The 22,802-nt window shown below is 30.6% G+C and overlaps 1 pseudogene; it reads left to right on the plus strand.

Moving 5' to 3' along the window:
- The first annotated feature begins 1,851 nt into the window (after positions 1–1,851).
- LOC131626713 (uncharacterized) lies at positions 1,852–4,779 on the plus strand (annotated as a pseudogene).
- The last annotated feature ends 18,023 nt before the right edge of the window (positions 4,780–22,802 follow it).

Genomic DNA, 22,802 nt, shown 5'->3' on the forward strand with positions numbered 1-22,802 from the left:
TTATTCCAAACATGAAATAATAAAACTAAATTATTTTCCAAAAACTAAATCTCTTCAAATCATAACATACTATAAATATTTAAACTTTTAATTTCTATAATTTCTTTGATTGAATTCTAATCTTATCATTTTATTCACAAAAATCTATAAATATATAATTTTTTTAAATTAAAATTGATTTCATACAGATTGTTTCTCATAAATGAAGGTCATATTTAAAATGAGATCTTATTTATTTATTTCTTATCGAGCAATTTTAAAAAATATTTTTCGTTTTAATTTCTTAATTGATGTTATATATTTAAAGACTAAATTTTTTTTGGTAACTTACAAAATAAATTAACAAATTATGTTCTTTTTAAATTAGCATCATAATTTAAAAATTAAAAAAAAATTATAGTTAAAATAAATTAAATTTTTAGGTAATAAAGATATTTTTATAAATAAAATATAGTTTATTATTGATAAAAAAAATTGTGCAACTAATGGCAAAAACAGACTATAATGTTAATATAAACTTTATTTGTAAATTATAAATAATTAAAAAAATATTTTTTAGTATAAGAAATTTTATCCCGTGCCTCGCACGGGTAGAGACAACTAGTATATATATATATATATAGAAGAGTTATATTTACTCCATGAGTAAGTTATCAACACTTACTCTCCATCTTGATCATTAATTCTTCTCAATCTAATGGTTAAAATTAATGAGTATTGATTTTCTCTCTCCATATTTAATTACTTATTAACTTTAACCATTAGATTGAAAAAAATTAATGGTCAAGATAAGGAGTAAGTGTTATAACTTATTCTTGGAGTAAATATAACCCTCTTTATATATAACCCTCTTTATATATATATATATATATATATATATGGAATGAATGGTCATGCGAGAAAAAAGGAAATATTTTCCTAAGCTTGTTTTTTTAATATCTATTAGATTTTAAATAAATCAAACGTTGTAAATGAGTGTAATACTTGATGTAATTAAATGGTGTAATTTGATCTTCCTCGTTGTTAATATTTATTTCTTATTATTTGCCACATTCCAAAGTAGTAAAATAAAAATTAAAAAATTAAAAATGATTAATCAACCCATTAACTCCATTTATTATCCATCAATTATTTGATTTATGATTAATAAATTCCCCTCTCTCTAAATTGTAGTATTTGATTTATTATTAATTGATAATAAACTACTACAAATCATCCCACTAACTCTATTTATTATTCTCTCAATTATTCATTAATTATAACCTTCATTTTAATTAAAAAATAAAAAAATAGCAACAAAATTAAAACTGCCATGTTATATGAAACTAATTACATACAGTTTGGTAATGGTAAATAAGAATTCACAAAAAAAAAAAAAAAAAATAGCATTTCAATTTTTCCAAACATTCTTTTATCATGTGAGTACGTTATTTTTGGTGGACCCCACACACAATACACAATCCCGCCCACTCACAATATTGCTGTATTGCAACGTTCCTCCTTCTCTTTTCATTTCTTCAATTTTATTCTCTCATTACTCTCCCAATGCCAATCAATTTCTAGAACTTTCTTCTTCTCTCTTCACCTTCATCTTCCATTTCCATCTTTACATTATCGTAACAAAATTTCATCAAACTTGTAAGTATTTTCTTCACTCAAACTAATTATGATTTCTATGCAAAGTTTTCAGGGAATACGTTTTGTCGCAGCCGTATTCGCGGTTTTTTAAAACCCTGTTTCTATGTATTACTTGTTGATTGAGTTTGACCTAGAAGTTTTTCTAAGGAGGTTTGTTGACTTGTTGTTCATTCTTTGTTTTCAGGAATTTTTCTTCCGGTTTCTATAGTTGAATATGATGGACTCTGAGGTTTCTGATAAGCTCAAAATCAGTGATGCTGGTGATAACGGCAACTTACATGTTAAGAAGAGGCTGTTTGATAACAGTGATTCCTTGCATATTTCTGTTAAGAAATCAAAGCTGTCGTTGCGTGATGATCGCGATGAATACAGAGATGAAGATGGTGATCTGTCGTCGGATAGAGCTAAAAGGCCGGGAAAATCAGTTGATAAGTCATTTTCCTCGTTGAAGAACGGAATTGAGTTTGTTGAAAAATCATTTGAGGAATGTAAAAGGAAGAGGAGAGAAGAAGAGAAGAGATTGGAGTCTGTAAAGAGAGAGATTGAGGAGTGTAGCAGAGAGCTTGTAAATAAGAAGACGCAATTTAGTTGTGTTAGTAGAATTAACGAAGTTCATAACAAACTGCAGCGGAAAATTGAAGGACGTGTTAAGGATTTTGTAGCGAAGGAAGCACACTTGTGTTTGATAGAGGACTTGATTGGAGAGCGCAAGCAAGAGCTTAAGATGAAAGAGACAGAGCTTCGTCAAGTTATGATTAACATTTCGAAAGAGAGGGAATTTGATAGACGACTTGAAAGCCAAATGAAGGGGCTGTTGGATGATTTGTTGTTAAAACAGAAGCATTTCGAAAGGCGAACCATGGAACTTGAATTAAAAGAGAAGAAACATGAAGGGCTTGTGATGAAGTGGGAGTTAAAAGAGAGAGAGTTTGAAGACCAAATGAAGGAGCTTGACTCAGAAAAGAGACATTTTGAAAGCCGGTTGAGGGAGCTTCAGTCAAAAGAGAAGGAAAATGAAAGCTGGGTGAAAGAGCATGAATCAAGATCAAGAGAATATGAATGCCTAGTGAAGGAGTTGTTGGATGATTTGGTATTAAAACAGAAGCATCTTGAAAGCCGAACCAAGGAGCTTGAGTTTAAAGAGAAGCAACTTGAAGGCATAGTGATGAAATGGGAATTAAAAGAGACAGAATTTGAGAGCGAAATGAAGGAGCTGGAGTCTAAAAAGAAGCATTTTGAAAGCCAAGTGGAAGAGTTCCAATCGAAAGAGAGACAATTGGAAGGAAAAGTTAAGGAAGTTGATTTTAGAGAGAAACTACTTGATGGTCGAGGGAAGGAGTTTGATTCAAACGAGAATGAATTCGAAGGCAGAGTGAAGGAGCTGGAATTAGAGAGGAAGCAACTTGATAGCCGAGTGAAGGAGTTTGATTCAAAAGAGGTTGAATTCGAAGGTCGGGTGAAGGAGCTAGAATCAGAGAAGGAGCAATTTGAGGGCCGAGTGAAGGAATTTGATTCAAAAGAGGCTGAATTCGATGGCCGGGTGAAGGAGCTGGATTCAGAGAAGAAGCAATTTGATGGCCGAGTGAAGGAATTTAATTCAAAAGAGGCTGAATTGGAAGGCCGGGTGAAGGAGTTGGATTCAGAGAAGAAGCAACTTGATGGCCGAGTGGCGGAGTTTGATTCAAAAGAGGATGAATTTGAAGGCCGTGTGAAGGAGCTGGAATTAGAAAAGAAGCATTTCGAAAGCCGACTGAAGGAGCTTGAGTTAAAAGAAAAGCAATTCAAAGAACAGATGAAAGAGTTCAAGTCAAAAGAAGAGGAGTTCAAAATTCAAGCGAAGGTGTTTGAATCAAAGAAGGAGGAATTTGAAAGTCAAGTTAAGAAGCTCAATTCAAAAGAGAAGCAGTTTGAAAGCAAAGTCGAGGACTTCAAATCAAAAGAGAAGCTATTTGAAAGGAAAGTTGAGGACTTCAAATCAAAAGAGAAGCTATTTGAGGATCGATGGAAAGCACTGGAGTCAAAAGAGAAGCAATTTGAAGGACTAGTAAAAAATCCTGAATCAAAGCTGAATAAATATGGGGAAAAAGAATCAGGTAAATATTCTTATTCATCTACTTTATTGAGATAATTTCATTTCAACTGTTTCATTTAATAATGTTGATAGTTTCAATAACCTGATCTAAATATGCAGCTACATCTTACATGGATGATGAATCAAGTCCTCCCATTGATGAAACAAGTTTGCAGTTGGTCTCCTGTGAGCAATCTGACACTCTAGCTATTCTGAGAGAATTATCGGATCCAGCAAAATGGATTTTGGATACAATACGGAACCCCATTCTTCCACTTTGTGATGAGAAAGGAGACAATGATGTGATTATTGATGACAGATGTATCTATCTGCTAGAACAACTGATGAAAATCTCACCAGATATTAAACCTCGTGTAAGAGAAGAAGCATTGAAGCTAGCACTTGATTTGAAAGCAAACATGAAAGAAAATGTTGAGAATTCTTTGGTGGTTCTCGGTTTTCTACTGATTTTGTCAATTTATGGATTGGTGACTTCTTTCGATGAAGACGAAGTTTTGGAGCTTTTTGCATCTGTTGCTCAGCACAAGATAGCTTGGAAGCTGTTTAGAACCCTGAGTTTTGCAAATTAAGCTTCTGGTATGTTAATTTTATATCCTAATTGGAGAATGTTGAATCTTAGAACCATGTTCCTAATATGGTTTGCAAGTATTTCACACCCGTTTTCGAAATTTGGTCTCTAATCCTATTTTGAATTATTTAGTCCAATCTGCATAGGATTTTTTGTTAACCATAATTTATTTGATGTCTGTTTTGATAAATTTTGATGAAGTGAAATTTTCTTGCAAATTGCAGATTTTGCTGAGAGACTTAACAGGAGGAAGCAATTTAATTCTGGTCTCAGGTGTGCATGTTACTTGACTTAGAAGAATCAACTAGTATTGTGCTAAAAAACTTAATGTAAGGAAATGTGGTAATGAAAACATGCTAACATAAACAGTACTTTTGTTGGGTACATATTTTGACAGGACTATGTTTCTAGCTCTTTCAAATATCTAAATGTAAAGAATGAAAAACCATGATAAATTTAATAGAATTATCTCTATTTCTTAGACTCTTTATCTTCTATTTTAATTTTTTAAAGGCTTAAATATTTTTGTATTCAAGTGAAACTTGAGTGTTGATTTTTTATTTTTCTAAGAAATGATGTATTCTATATTACTAAAGTTTTGATTGTATTAAGATATATTAAGTATATGATTGGTAATGAGTTGGGAACCTGTTTTCACATCCCAATCTAATGAATGCACAAACCAAAGATGGATGAAGATGAAGAGATGGGATTCGGGAAGGAGATTGATTTTGTAGGTGGTAGATGGGAAGGGGGTGATTCCGAGGACGACGATCATGGTAACTATTCTAGTAGAAAGCGAAGGAAACATGACCTCACTAAACTGGTTATGAGTTGGGCTCCAGCCATTCTAATTCATATGATGGTTGACACGATGGAGATCTTCTTTGTATCATTGTTTGTGCTTAAATCCAAACTTTGATGAAGTTACAAAATGGTATTTGGGCTGGAAAGAACTTATTCCAAAAGAACTCTTGGCTAATGAAAGTATTCAAATATAACCTCAATTGCGGTCTTGATATGATGAACCTCAATTGCACCGTGCAACCTGGTTTGAAGGAGAAGATAAGCTATATCAGGGTAAGTGAGCCGAGGAAATTTGAGACTCAGCAGAAAGCAGCAGCCTCTGCTTGATAACAGGCTGCTGCAAGCTTGGGCTCTGCTGTCAATTCAGATGGTGTGAATGAAATGAGTGCGAAGGAACTCATTGAGGCCTATGCTCGGGATCACGGTTTATTGTTCAAACTTAAACCTGGTAGAATGCACAACGGTCATCAAATATATGGTTTTCGCAATGCGAGCATAGTAATCGACTCTCTGAATTAAAAGGTCTATGCCCAAAATGAGGAAACATGGTCTTTAGAAACTCTTGAACGATTGCTAGAGTTCAAAGGAAACCATTCATGTTAGTATTGAAAATTGAAGTTGCGCGTGTACTTGTTGCATTAATGTGTCCATGTAGTTATAAACATTGCAGCTCTCATGAATCTCAAGAAACCATATTGAGAAATAATTACTCAAATGCAAAAGCTGACATGATGAATTTTGTGAAGAAGTTGCAATACAATTTTTCCTTTGTTATCAGGAGCTCAATTCAAAAGAGAAGCAATTTGAAAATGCTGAATCATCGGATCCCGTAAAACTGACGTTTTAGTTTTATATCCTAGTTTGAGAATGCTGAATCTTAGAACCATGTTTCAAAATTTGGTGTCTGATCCTATTTGAACTTATTTAATGTCTGTTGAGATAAGTTGTGATGAAGTGAAATTTTGTTGCAAATTGTCGATTTTGCTGAGAAAACATTATCAGGAGGAAGCAATTTGATTCTGCTGTGCTTGTTACTTGGCTTACAAGAATCAACTAGTTTTGTTATAAAAGAAAATAATTTGAATTGAATTTCTAATATGTAACGTTTTAGTATCAAAAAGTTATTATTTTAAATAAAAAATGTTTAATATTAAATTATAAATCAATTAATCAACTAGTTGTCTTATACTTTTTATTAAATTATTTTGAAATTTTAGTTTTTTTTATTGGAAAAAAAAGTCTTTATTGAAAAAAAGATATGCATTGACAGTGTAAAATAGTTTTACACAATCATGAATCAGGACAGTCAGACTGAAAATTTAAAAAAACATGTATGACATGGCAGAACGTTATATTCTAATTGGAAGACAATGTAAAACTTTTTTACATAACCATTAAACTCTTTTTTATTTTTTTGGCTTAATTTTATTCATCTCAATTTCTAAATGTTGTTTTCTTCAAGGTGTTTCAATTATTCTTCTCTATACAATGTTGATTGTTATTCCTTAATCTACATGCAATAATTGACTTTTTAAAAAATTAATATGATATTAAAAATTCTGAAATTTCATTTTTCACTATTTGTGATCAATAATAATTTATTGATCCTTATCTTACTCTACCCATGAGTGTCACATCAACACTTAGACATTTTCAATGGTGGTATTTTTCAATGAGTTCTTCAACTATACATCAATATAATAATTAAATATTGAATCAAAATGACATGTCATAGTAGAGTTGCATTGCAATGCAACTAGTAAAAAATTGTGGTACCCAATCAAATTAATTTATGAGGTAAAATTGTGGGACCCATTTGAATTACACTAATAAAATAAATATTAAATAAATTATTTTGAGATGATATGACGGTGAGACTCATAAAGAACTCAAAAATAGGTTGCACCATTGGAGATAGTCTTATGACTCTTAATTGCAATTGCAATAACTATCTATCAATAGGGATTTTAAATCTACAGTTAACGTTATACTAAAAAAAAAAAAAATCAACTTATCATCATTTACTGTTAAGTTCGATCCAAATTCTAACTCTAGTATATCAATCAATCCAAATTCTAACTCTACATTTATGTCATTTTAAAGCTTTAAAAATTTAAAATTTTCACTATTCACTTTGCTCTTATATTACATAGTTTTTTTATTAAGATTTTAAAAATTCTTTTTTCACTATTCACTTTTTTCGATTTTTTTTTACGGAGATCGAATTTCAAAAATATTTTTATGTTTTCAGTTAAAATTAGAACACTACATATTTTATATTATTTAAAAAAATACACCGATCAATAACAAAAAAAAAAGTAGCTAATATTTTTTTTTTTAAAAAGTAATAATAAATATTAACATAACTTGTTACTATGCATAACTTGTCACTACCACAGTATCGCTATCGTCCAGCACAGGTAATTGATTGTGTACGAGTGTGACAAATTCATAACTGCTAATTGAATGAAAAATATATTGCCAATAGAAGTAAAATAAATTTGAAAAGTAATTATCATAAATACAATGAATAAACAATAAATAAAAGAGGGTGTTTTTTGTTATGATGATGAATGAATGAAACAAAGAATATTAAAAAAGAAAAGGAAGAGAAAATGTATACATTTTATGTGGATTTTTGATCAATATGTCACCCCATGAAAATTAAATCCTTATATGCCGGACTCTGAAAAAAAATTCAAAAATCTAATTACTAGGACAAATATATCTTTCAAAACAATGCCTCATAATCAATTTCAAAATTTGAGAAATTTTGAGGTACAATAATTGAATCCTCTACATTAGTATTAGAGTATCATTTTCTGTTCCCCAAATTTTGTTATTTTTTGAAGTATTAATAAATCATTATTGTCTAGAGTATCTCTCTTTTATATTTACTTGCTAAAATATATAAAATTAATTTGGCTTAATTGTAGTTTTGGTCCCCCTATTATTCTTTTTTTTGAGTTTTGGTCCCCCTATTTTAAAATCCGGAATTTTAGTCCCTATGTTTTAGTTTTTTGAGAATTTTGGTCCTCCTGCGAATTCGAAGGCAATTTTAAATGAAATGATGCTCACATTAATGACGTGTCAATGTCAATTCAGCAGTGATATGTTAAAATAAACTATTTTTATTTAAGATTTATGTTAAACATGTCATCAATGTGAGGTTTATTTTATTAAAAATTGTCTTTGGATTTGTAGGGGGACTAAAATCCTCTAAAAACTAAAATAGAGGGACTAAAATTCCGGATTTTAAAATAGGGGGACCAAAACTCAAAAAAAAGAATAATAGGGGGACCAAAACTGCAATTAAGCCAATTAATTTTTAATTTTTAATTATATCAAAAATATTTCTTATAGGAAAGTTTTGGTTTTATTATTTAATAGTTTAATTCTTACGATTAAAACTATTCAATATTTTATTTGGGAATTGATTTGAATCTTTGAAATATTTAACGAATAAAATAGATAGTATTCATTAGGTATGCATACCTATGAAGTTCCAAAAAGAAACTTTTCATTCGCTTGCAAATTTTACATTGGTAAACGATTCTTTACCCCATTTATTTTGTAATAGACATTTAGTAAAATTTAACAAAGAATTCAAAATGAACGGTAATTATTGACATCAAGAATCTTTGCATTTAATTTTAAAAGATTTAGTAAAAATCTTTAATATTTATATCCATTTTTAATTTTATATTAAGAAAATGCAATATATTTTCATATCTATTAAATTTTTATATCAGTTCAAAGATTCTCATTATATTTTAATTTAATACAAAATTATAAGTAAATATTATTATTATTATTATTATTAAAAATAAGAAGTAAATATTATTACACAAGTTTAAAATATTATTACACAAGTATTATTATTAAAAATCACAATTAAATATATATTTTTTTTTGACAAGAACAAACTAATTCATTTCATTAAACAAATGACAATCAATACAAGGAGGAATAACATTAACGATATTACGCCTAGACTAAGAATTGGCCGCCTTAACTAACGAATCGGCGACCATATTCGCTTGATGTTTAATAAACTTAACCTCAAAGTTTGTAACAAAACTCAACAATCTTTGGATAAAAATAATAATAGCATTAAACTCAGAACTACCGGTAACCGTAGAATTAATTCCATGAATCACCACCTAAGAGTCGCTTTCGAAAATGACATTGTTCAGATTCATGGTTAGAGCTATATGAATGGCTTCCTTCAGAGCCAAAGCTTCAGCTTCTAAGGGAGACATAATGCCTTTATCCCATGCTATACCTGCAATGATAAACCTTCCCATATTGTCCTGAAGGCACCAACCCCTATTAGTAATCTGATAATGGCTATTAAAACCGACATCAACATTACACTTTATTCACCCTTCAGAAGGCGGAGTCCAAACCAACGGGATTTAAGGAACAATATTCGGAGCATGAATTTCACCGGCATCAAACCAATCAAATCAATTATAATAAATATTATTATACAAGTAAATATTCTCATTATATTTTAATTTAATACAAAATCAGAAGTAAATATTATTATTAGTAAATATTATTACTATTATTGCTACTATTACTATTATTATTGTTATTATTATTATCATTATTATTATCATTATTATTAATGAAATATATTTAAAAAATCAAACTCAAAGGGAAGAGATTTAAAAAATAAAGTGGAGATTCTATGGTGTGTGGGTCCTCTAACATTTAAATTTATATCTAATATGTAATAATAATTTCTAATTAATATGTTAGATGTATATTCTAAAACACAACCGTTACAAACTAAATGTATAATTTTTTTTTTCAAAATAAACACAATCTTAACTCACTAAATATTTAGTGATAAATTGGTAACATTTATACTAAAAATTGATATAATAATTGTTTTAACAAAAAATATAAGACAATTATGATGTATGAAAAACACAATTTTCTTATGAAAAACTCAAATTTGTCATTATTTTTATTTAATTTATTTTATTATGTAATAAATATTTATAAGAAAAAATGGATAAATTCATACTATACTTTTACATATGTAAATTCATAGTATATGAATTTTATATTCATATGATATTTTTTACAATTTACTTATCACATTTCATTTTTCAAAAACTTTTTCTTTTAAGTTTTTCAACAATTGTTATTTTATTTTCTATAAAATGATAAAACCATATAATATCAATAGAATCCATACATTTACAATACAAAAGAATTAAAAAATTATAAGCATGTCTGATGGGCCGAACCTATTTTTCTTACGGGCCGGCAAAATTTTCTTAAATTGAACATATATTAGAGATAATATGTTTAATGACTTATGAATTTCTATAACATATAACTTCTAAATTACTACACAAATTTAACAAACATACTACTATTCAATTCATTAAATCTAATCAAATTATTAAATCAATATGTTTTTTTTTGGTGTATAATATATTTTATTTTATAATATTTGTTAATAGAAATTATAAAATTAAAATTATAAACAATTAAAATTACAAACATGCTACAAGTTACTGCCCCAAGCAGAGTGATTCTTGGATCATTGAGGCCATGTTTAAACACAGGGACCTGTTTATGAATTCTAGAGCTTGGAGTGAGTTTGTTCAAACAGGTACATATCAAACTAGGCAACTATACCTAGAGATAAAAGGTGATCGTGGCCTGGTTCCTTGGAGAAATATAATCAGAGGAAACATGGCTAGTCCTAAGGCATTGTTTATCTTGTGGATGACATGCCAAAATAGACTTCACACCAAGGATAGATTGGCCAAATTTGGCACTGTGACAGATGGCGTGTGTCTGTTTTGTGGCAAGATTGAAACATGTGAGCATTTGTTTTTTGCTTGTAGGGAGACTTGATCTTTCTGGCAGCAAGTCTTGAGTTGGAGTCATGTTACACACTCGCCTCAAGCTTGGAAAGATGAGTTACACTGGTTAACCGTGCATGCTAAAGGGAATAGTAATAGAGCTAAGCTCCTTCGCATCTATGCGGCTAAAGCTATTTACCATGTTTGGATTGTGCGAAATAACAGAGTTTTTAAATCTACTAAAATAGAACATCTCAATCTGCAATGGGTGTTGGACCAGATCAAGTATCGGGTGAAGATTGATAAAAAACTAGGAGCTTATGTTGACATCTTGTAGTGTCTTTTTGGATTTCTTGTAATCTTGGGCTTGGATCTGCTATGGATCTGCTTGTACTTAATGGTTTTTTGGAATATATATATATTCTTTATTGCTCCAAAAAAAAAAAATTATAGGCATGTCCGACGAGTCAAACATGTTTTTCCACCATATATTTGATTTTAATAGTAATTATCAAATCTATGTGTATCCTGACAACTACTACAACTTATAAATTAAATTAATATTTGTATGACAATCAACATTAAAATGGTTTTTTCTGCTAATTCGTATAAATTAATATATATTTTTAACCATAACTATATAATATTTATTTAATATTTATATCGACTTTACGCGACCCGTGCGAACGCACGGGTCCTTTACTAGTTACCAATAGAAGTAAAATAAATTTGAAAAGTAATTATCATAAGTACAATGAATAAACAATGAATAAAAAAGGGTGTTTATTGTTATGATGATGAATGAATGAAACAAAGATTATTAAAAAAGAAAAGGAAGAGAAAGTGTATACATTTTATGTGGATTTTTGACCAATATGTCACCCCATGAAAATTAAATCCTTAAATGCCAGCCTCTGAAAAAAAAATAAAAAATGCCACTTTTTTTTTTTACTTTTTGTCCTTGACTGGCGTTGCAAATGGCGGACATGTCAGCAGGCCTTCATGTGGCCGCCGTTTCAAATGGAGGCCATGTTTTTTTTTTCATTTTCAATATTTAAAATAGTTTTTAATGATTTTAAATTATTTTTATTTTATATAATTAGTTAATAATTATAGTTTAATTATTTTAATATTTAAAAAATTATAAAAAAATTCTTTTAATAAATTAAATTTAACAACTAATTAATTCATTGTTAAATTTAATTTATTAATAAATTAATTTACTGTTAAATTTTAAATTTTATTTATTAAAAGAATTTTTTATAATTTTTTAAACATTAAAATAATTAAACTATAATCAATAACTAATTATACAAAATAAAAATAATCTAAAATCTTTTAATACTATTTTTAATATTGAAACAAAAAAAAATAAAAAATATGGCTTCTATTTGAAACGGCGGCCACATGAAGAACTGCTGACATGTCCGCCATTTGGAATGACGGTCAAGTACAAAAAGTCAAAAAAAATGTGGCATTTTGAGAAAACAATTAAGAGGGTGGCATTTAAGGATTTAATTTTCATGGGGTGGCATAATGGTCAAAGATCCCATTTTATGTATTATGTATTGAATGCATTTTTCTAAGATTGAGTATGGGTAGTAAAATAATACATTATACATTATACAATAAAATATAAAATTAAAATAATTCACTAATGATTCTTTATTTCTAATACATTAATTTTTTTGTGTAATATTATATAATTATATATTATATAATATATAAAATATAAAAGTTAAATACTCCCTCCGTCCCAAATTATAAGAGAAAATCACTTTTTAGATTCATTGAAGAATTAATGTATCTGGTCTTTATATAGACCAAATACATTAATTATTCAATGAATCTAAAAAGTAATTTTCTCTTATAATTTGGGACAGAGGGAGTATAATATAGTCGAAGTCTGAAAATCTACGGGACGGATGTTACTTTCACAATCCCCGCCTCAGAGGAATTTTTTCCTCCATCCTCGTCTCAACGAGGAAAAAAAAATTTTAACTTTAGTATTCCGAACATATAATCTCAATAGAATCTCCATTAACAAATGCAAATTGTTTTTACTTAGGTCATATCTACTATAACTATAAAAAATTTAATTACCACTAATCTTACATTTTAATTTTTATTTAAAGTGATTATTAAACAACTAGATTTTCATGTATTTAATGTCATTTTCATTGTATTAATATCTATAATCATTATAAACATTATTACTATTTGTTTTTCTATTTTCACTTAATATTCTACTATGAAAGTTATTATATTTTAAATTTTTAATCCTATCTAAAACTAATTACAGTATGCATTATTTTTCATGTCCTTTATTATTATTTTTAATTGCTAATTATTTCAGTCAGCTGTTTAGTCATTATTAAGTATTTTAAATTTTATTTATTTATTTATTTATAACAATGATACACCAGAATACACCAACCTTAATTTAGGAATTCAAAATTATAATGTTTACAATTTATATCTCTTTTATCATGAGCAACTTCTTAAATATATATGAATGCTCTCCTTACTTAATTTGATAACAGCTTAATTCTTCATTCATTTTTTGCGTTTGCAAAACAGAAGTTCCCTAAAGTTTCCGATTTACGACTCAAAAAGGTTAGTCTTCATTTATAAAACTATGTGTAATTTTAAAATTTCAAAATTTCATATCACGGTTTCTCCAACTATGATTATAAGGTTTTCATAAAAATTAGGTTTTGTTCAAATTCGAATTATAATTATTTTAAATCTGATGATAATGTTATAATGGATTCAAAGGTATTAAGTTTTTTAAATTTTAAATCTGATTATGTATTCAAAGGAAATAGGGCTTATCAAAATCTAAATTATAATCGTTTCAAATGTATTAAGTTTTTTCTAAAAAAAATTCTATAAATAAAAATAGATAAAATAATGTTAAAATGTTAAAAGAATTGGACAAATGATATTAGACTTAAATTTTTTATTTATAACATAAATATACTATTTTTCCATATTGTTATTATTATTAATAGTATAATAAAAAAATCTTATTACTATCATATATTATAAATAAGAACTTATATAGATATGTTATTATTATAAAAAAAAACAACATAAATTAAAAAAGGGAAATTCAACTAAATAAAAAGGAAAAAAAAAATCACCTGAGAGCAACAACGCACAAATAACAACCGCACAATACAAGAAAAAATGAAACGTGAAATAACATAGAGAAAAAAAATCTAATCTTTAATAATTCAATAAGGACAATCTTCAAATCTTGAAATTAAAAAATTAATTGAGGATAAAATTAAAAAAATTATGATTAATGAATCTTTCCTCCCCTCCAAATTGGAAGAGAGCAAAAAGTGAGTCTAGAAGAAATTTTGCTCCCCTCCCCTCCTCTTAAAAAAAATGAACCAAACACATGTGTTTATAAATGTTCCCTCCCTTCTCCTCCATCTATTCCCAACCAAACGGACCCTAAGGTTCTTAAAGCTATTGAGCTGAGGTGTTCTAATATGATATAGAGTTTTTCGCTTATTAACCAGATCTATAGCCTCGCCCTCATTGATGATTTGAAAGAGATGTCTATTTGTCACTCATACAAGGAACATGTATATGTTGATTGCATCAAGAAGATTGTAATTTATTCTCTTATCCGAAGTCCATGTTCTTGGCTAAACAGAAGCATCAAACATAGTTTTGTTGTGTATACTTTTGAACGTAGTTCAACTTCTATTTTTTTTTTTATATACAAGTATATTAATAATTTCCTAGATTTTAAATTTTGATGCATTTTGTAGTTCAATCTACCAATTATAAATTATAAATATGTTGTTCTCAAATGTTATCAATTCATGTATGCTTCCGAATTACTACTCCTCATCACATTAAACCCACATTGGTCTTTTACTAGTGATGTGTAAATTGACGTTAAGAAAAGCCAAATTCCATGTTTTTTTAGCATTCTTTAATGAAATTCAAAGTTTTCATTGTATGTACAATCTTCTTGTAGCTTGAAGTATCATACAGAACTATAATTTTGCTTTTCTTTGCTTTGTTTAATTTTTAGTTTGAGTTTTATGTACAAAAATTGCCAAGTTAGTCTATTCCAAGAACCAAAATCAAAATAAAGTTACATAAGAAAATATAAATTTCTACAAGTATAAAAGCATCTTCAATTTAACTGTATATATTAAATTTAATTTGATCTATTTAAATTAAGAATAAATTTAATATCTTACATTCTATGTATGTGTTTATTTCCTCTTGTTTCACCAAATTTGGAAGTCTAGAAACTTGGCTAGGTTTGAGAATAGAATAATCACTTGGGAATGTTGCAGGCTAGTTATTTCTTCCCTGGTTAAGATGATAGGCAGCAACAATTCCAAGCTTTCCAATTCGGACCTGTCCATCTTATCCGTGCTCAAGGCCTTTGATATTGAGCTGCACCATCGCTTTCCTCAGAGGAGTATTGAGGTTCTTTGGTCTTCTCCTCCCTGGGAATGGATTAAGTGCAATATCAATGGTCTCGCGAAAGGCTCTCCCATGAAAAGTTCTTGTGGCAGCATCTTCAAAAACGACAGGGCCGATCATATGGGAAGCTTTTGCGCTTATCTTAATGAGGGGAATTCCATTTCTGCGGAGCTGTTGGCAGCTATTTTAGCTACTGAGAAAGCTAATGAGCGTAACTGGCTTAAGTTTATGGCTTGAAACAAATTGTGTTTTGGTGGTGAATGTGCTCTCTAATTCTAATCTCGTCCTGTGGAATATTAAATTTCGTTGGCTAAATTGTTCTGCGTATACTTTAAATATGGACTTCATGATTACGCACATCTATCGCGAAGCCAATTTTTGTACTGATTTCTTGGCTAACCTTGGGTTTTAAACCAAGGATTCCTCTTGGTTCGATAGTTTACATCCTAGATTTTTTTAAGGACTTTTTGCTTGATAAGCAAGGCACTCCTAAATTTAGGCTTTATAATTAAAGGGCCTTGCTTTTGTTCTTATTTTTGTCCTTGTAACTTTTCCTTTTATTAATGATATTCTCTTTTGTTTAAAAAAATGTGTTTATTTTAAAATGGTGAATTGGTGTTCAAGTTTGAAATAATGGTGAACTTGATTTTAAGATGATGAATTGATTTTGATTGTATATAGAATTTAATAGTGAACTTGGTTGTATCTATAATTTAATGTTGAACATAATATCATCAATTTGGAGATTCAAATTGTAAATGATGGTGACCTTAATTTCATGATGAGGAGCATATTTTGTTTGCATTTATAATTTGATGGTGAACATGATATTGTCATTTAGAATATATATGGATTTTTTTTAACTTCAATAAATATATTTGATGATGAACTATTATCGTTTTCACCATGTTGTATGAATTTATTTGCTTTAATTTGAAGTTATTTAAAAAATGAGAGCATAGAGTAGTTTGTTTAAAAATATATATAGCATTGAATATAATTGTTATATGATAGATATATTTGTTGATAATTGTTTTAAATCAAAAAACCGAACCAAATTAAACGAAATAAAAATTAGTTTAATTATTTGGTTCTATTTTTTAAAATATTAAAAATTAAATTAAACCAAATTGAAATAGATTTCATTGTTTCAAACATGTTTTTAGTGAAAATTGATTCAAATCAAACTGTTACATTCCTCGTTAACCCGTCTTGTCCTGACGTTGTCTAGTTTATTACTCCCTCAATTTTTTAATATAAGTTGTTTTGAAAAAAAATTATATTTAAATATAAGTCGTTTTACAATTCTAATGAATAATTAATTATATTTTTTTATTATATCTTTAAATAATTATTATTCTTTCTCTTTTTAACTATATAAAATTATCTTGCACATGTCATTAATGAAGGACAATTTTATAAAAATCTTTATAATTTTTTATTTTCATACAGCAATTATTATTTTTTTTAACTTGTGTGAAAAGTCCAAAACGATTTATAATAAAAAACGAATATAGTAGCATGTTAGGCTGGATAGAGTAATTAGTAGTGATGGATTAAAAGTTAAAAAACATCTTTCATAGTGGCGAATTAAATAGGCTGGATAGCTTATTTTTCTTTCATCTTTATAAGTTATTTGTATGTGTTGGTCACGAGAAAAATAAAAAATATTTAAAAATTATTTGATTTGATTAAATTGAGTTTAAAATTAAATTTTTATTTTGGCTCAAAAGTAAAAATTATTATTGTTTAATTATTATAATAGTAGTTTTTCTTGAGTTTAAAATATAATTGATCATTGTTAAATAGAAATTCTATATAAATGGGGATGTAGCTCAGATGGTAGAGCACTCGCTTAGCATGCGAGTGGTACAGGGATTGATACCCCGCATCTCAAATTTTAAATTTTTAACCAAAAAATTGATCACTATTATTATATAATATTGATTTTTAGTATGCTATGTATCATTTTATACCGACCATATTAATTTACTGCATTTTTATCATATTAGTATAATTATTTGTAATTTATAATATAAAATTTGAAAAATTAATATAAATTAAATAATTAAATTTTATTAAAATGATTTTTGTGTCTACTAACTTAATCACCAGAATTTCACTTTTTCAAAGTGAATAAGTGAGATAATCCATCAAAAAGATCACTTACCAATGATTCTTTTCATTTCCTCTTTTGATTTGGCATCCACCAATTAACGGGTTTGAATACACTTTTTCGGCCAGTTTATCAAAGTTGCCGACACACCCAAGCTCCTTACAGACGCAAATTGATTCTTCAAGTTTGATTCCTCTAGGAATAGGTCTCTTTCCTTGTAAGCATATAACACATCGTCAAGTAGTGGCTCTGAGTCCAATACTTATGGAAGATGTCCTAATAAACAAAGGAAGGTCCGAGTTCTCCAAGGAGGATATTCGCATGCGCTTCCTCGGCCAAAGGATTAACTAGGTAAAAGTGATCATCAAAATTCTTCATATTGTCAGAATAAGCTTCAAAGTACCAAAATGTTGCCCCTGGAAAGAAAACCATAAATGTTGCATAATTGGAGTTGTTTTAAACTTTGAAATTCTTTTGTACTTTTTTATGTTTGTTGTTGTTTTCAAGGTAGTTATGATGAGCTCCAGCATGACAGCCATGGACAATAACTAGGATTCAAAAGAAATGAGAAGGTCAGAACCAGCTAAGAGGAAAAGAGAAACCACAAATGCATTCCTACGACATACATGGCAGAAATCTGCATTGGAAGGAGAATTGGTTTGAATATATAAGAACAAAGGCGCTTGAAAACAAAAGGTAGTACGTAGTACAACCACTACGCATGCCATGTAGCAAAAAGGACAAGAGCCGCCTGGTCCTTTGTACCTGCAGTCTTCCATGCTACACCTTGTCCCCCTCCATTGTTTGTACATGGTTTTCATGTTGTGCGAATGAAAAGGAAAAGGAGAGAACTTTACTGATTTTATCTTAGACCTAATTTGATTTATTCTCAAGCACAAAATCCAAGACAAATGGAAAAATCCTAGTTCAAGCACCTATAAAAGCAATGCTAGAAGAATAAAAACGAGTTCAGCATCTGTTAGTAACATTCACTTAGAAGAAACTAGTGAGGAAACTAATTGAGTCAAAATGGAGTTTCTTCTTCTCACCATCTTAAGTGCTTACTTCTGAATCCTGGCGCGACAGAAGTTGTCTCTTGTTGATTATCTAATGCAAGAAGACAAGACGTTTCTCTTAGTTTGTTATTTCTTTTCTACTTTGTATTAAGAATGATTAGCTTAAGGACCAACATTTTAATTTGTACTATGCTCATCATGAGCTAAATTTTTGTTTGTTGAGCAATGAAAAGTTGATATAATGTAGTTTTTATATTAAGTGACGTGTTGTAAATGCTTTGTCTTATCATGTGTTAAAATGCCATAAATTTGTTTATTTGATTGAGCAAATTGAAAAGGATAAAAGTTAGTTGTTGTGAAAGATCCAACAATAAGCGGACTTCATAATAAAAGTGGTTGAAAATAGTAGGATAAAGATGTTCAGTTGAATTTTTTTAGATATAAGAACCTACAACCCTACAACCATAAAGGATTTTCAGAGAAAAAATATACATGTTTTAGGGTTACAATGAGGCTTAGAGATTTGTCCTCTTGTCCTAAACTATAAGCTTTTGATGTTGTAGAGATACACCTTTATATCACTTCTGACCTTTCTTGGCACGACACAGCACATCATGTATACATAAATGAGTATGGTATATTAATGGATCATTTCCCAACATACTTTATATTATTAAACTTAAATCACCTTTTTAAAATTGTTCTACATTAGTTTGCTACTCAAATTAACCTGTTACAATCATATAATCTTTTTATCTTACTCATGCTAATTTACTAAAAAGATAGTTCCTTGCGAAGTTCAACCTAAGTTACCTTCCACTCCCTGTGGGTTCGATATCCTTACTTTTTATCACTTGCTAATTTAAAACGTACATGTATAATTTCATGTGACACTGCACATTTTCAAGCAACAAGTAACACCAATAACATCGTCATCAATCAATATTCCAGGTTTTATTTTGTCAACACTCCAAAAGTTAATAAAGGAAAAGATATAAGTAGCTTAACAACTTAAGATTCTGCTTGTTTCATAATTTGATCAAAGACATACTCACCAAAGTCGAATGCTTCACTAGTGCCTATATGATATAATAATCTAATGAGGGATGTAGTTGTAATACGGTGGGAGAACTGACTTTTTATTTTTATTTTGCAAACAAATGTTACGGTGAGCAAGAGTCGCCACCGACTTTTATTTTATCCGATTTTGGAAAGGCTAAAAGAATAGGAAAGACCTTTTTTGAAAGAGATTGAGTTCGGGGGGTAGGTTATACAAAGGGAAGGTGTAAGCACCCTTTGTATCCATGGTTATCCATGGGCTCTTAATTACTTAGCTCACTTTTGAATTGTTTGATTTATTTGAAAGAGTGTAGTGTGTGTTTAGAAAAACAATTTACTTTTGAAAATGTCTAAAAAGACAATGTTAAAAAACGGGTTGTGCGAAAAACATTTAATTTTTTGTGAACAAGCACTTAAGAGTTACCTGCCCTAAGTTCGTGAGGTCTTTCCTATTCTAAAGACTTTCCTTGAGCGGTAGTACTATCCATACCATATAAAGGTAGGTAATCCTATACATTGGATGTAAAGGGACATCGAAGAGTCATTGAATGATCATAGTGGCTATCCATACCATAAGTGGGTAGGAAGTCCTATGCATTGAATGTGAAGGAAACATGTAAGGATACCTTAGCAATCCGAAGGGACTATCATCATTAATCGTAGGCAACTCGAGGGAAGAGATCATTTTATCGTAATCAACTCGAAGGGACTATGATCTTTATTCCGAAGGGACGATGATGATTTTGAATTGAAGGCAGCATATGCTAAGGCATCCCTACGCTCGAGGGACTTGAACGTTATAATTGAAGGCAACAGACGAGGGGAAACCCTAAAGGTGAGTGTGTGAACAGTATAATGAGTGTGTTAGATTCAGATATTTGATCTTTGAAATTAGTGAGCTAACGATTCAATTTTAATCTTTCCATGCAATCCTATTAGCATACATCTAAACAGTTTATAGGTGCGGAAAGTAAAAATGCAGAAAAGTAAATCCTAATTACTATTACTTTAAAAAATTTGCAACCTATACACCTTCAGGAATTTAAAAAAAGTAAATGAATAATTAAATAAAAGACGGAAGATTAAACAATCATACGATAATCATTCGAGTTTGAGATGAGGAAATAATTGGGAGAAAAGATTAAGGTTTGGAAAAAGGTTTAGGTTAATGATTATGCTGATTAATCCTAATTAATTATCTATACTAATTAACCTAATTAAAATAAATTATAAAAGAAAATAAAATAAAATTATGAGAAAAAAAATAAAATAAGTGGTTACTTAAAAACCAAACCATAATTATTTTTGATATTTTTGTGATTATATTAAACTAAAGGCAAATCCTAATAGAATTAAATTAGTTAAAAAAACATTTAAGTGAAAATTAAAATCTAATCCTAATTGTTATGTTTTTTGATTGGTTGATTTTAGTTTGTGTGGTGTGATAAAAAAAGTTAATAAAATCAAACTTAAAAAAAAAAGAGTAACACACAAAAAAGAAAAACATACAAAAGGGCTTGGGGGTGCATCCTGAAAAAAGAGGTACGGTCAGAAGAAGTGCAATAGCCCAGCAAGCCTCACGTCCTTGATCCAGTGTGGTAGAGGTCTGAGTGTTCACCGCGGGGAGCGTCTCTAGGATCCTCAGATATGAAACGAAGCATATCCAACGGCCTAGGTCCCCGGTAAAACGAGAACAAATCCGGTCATTTACAGACGAGCAACCAACCTAGAAATTACAAGGGTCGCTTGACCCCCTGTCTTCAACCTCCCTAAAAGCCCCACTCAGAGACTCAGTGTATCGTGAGACCACGGTCATAGGCTCATCGGCCACCCAATCTAAATTAACCTCGCATTCATAATCAAAGAGAGGATTCGGGGGAACATCCTCCTCGGCTTCGGGGGAACCCCCCTGTTCTTCTTCCTCTTCTATAGCAGAAAGATGCGAGTTCTCGACCTCAATCTCCTCGACCTTCGAGCTGCTCGCGGCCGTGTCCCGCAAACTAGACCATGAACTAGACTTCAAGCTAGATGTCGAGCTAGATCCCGAACTGGATTCGCCTGCATGCAGAAGGAAAAAATGAATTCGACGGTTCATCAAATCCACCCTTCCACCGCAACACAAGTGAAAGGATAGAGCGGCGAGCAGTGGAGCCCCCGACTAAACCCCTTTTCAAGGACATTCTCGTCCACCATCCGAGGACTCACCCCAATTAAACTTAACAAAAAATTAAACACAGTGCACCCTCGAGTCCTACGTAATACGGTCGGGGAAACTCCTAAAGGCGCCAGGCATAATCATGAGTAAGCTGAGCTGGAACCGACAGTTCTCGAAGGAAAACATGAAGGCACCGACCAAACCCATGAGTTTGTCGGGCCAAATCATGAATGTGTGGGGCAGTAACAGAAAAAATCAACTAACTAATGAACCATTCCCGGGCATCGCTTGAATAACCCGGGGAGATGATGATGTCTTTGAATCTCACTAAGAGAAACCGCCGACGTAGATGATAAAGGCAGCGGGGACGCATTCTGCAAACCCCCTAAATTCAACAAAAAGCATTTGAAGTCGCAAGATAGGGTCTTAATCGTACCTGTTGTCGACATGATTCAAGTGGCTGGAGCGTGATTCCTAACTGGATGTTGATGCACCCTTGAAATTCTGGAAAGTATCAATCTGAGGCCGAGCACGAAAACGGAGAGCGAAAAACCCTAAATGAGAGGGTTTAAGCCTTTTTATAGGGAAACGCTCGGAATACGAAACGTCACGTCGGTTGACGCGTCCTCCCTAGGCGCCGCCATCTATCCCTAGGCAATCATTACTCCGTTGGTTATCTGCCACGTCAGCAAGTGTTAAACACGCGCGACTCCTCATCTTCCCCCAAGAACGGCTCCATCCGGGCACAACCTACAGACGGGGACCAACTGAACATAGGCCGAGCACTAGCGAAGTCGAAACTTCCTGCTCGGAAACTCCAACTTGGGGGGCTCTTGTTCTAGACTGGGCCAAGATTCGGCCCAATCTACTTTTGGCCCACTTGACCTTAGAGGTCCAAAGCATCCATGAACCCATAAAGGGAAGACAGTGCTTGTCTCCTCGACGACCCGACGACACTGTAGCAAGCTATTTGGTGCCCGGCATGAGTGCTCCCCGCGAGCACCCCACTTGACGAGGACTTACCTCCTCACCTAGACCCAAGTATGTAAAGCATGCTCC

Source organism: Vicia villosa, unplaced genomic scaffold, assembly GCF_029867415.1.
Source record: "Vicia villosa cultivar HV-30 ecotype Madison, WI unplaced genomic scaffold, Vvil1.0 ctg.000320F_1_1, whole genome shotgun sequence".
In the NCBI taxonomy this organism is placed as follows: domain Eukaryota; kingdom Viridiplantae; phylum Streptophyta; class Magnoliopsida; order Fabales; family Fabaceae; genus Vicia; species Vicia villosa.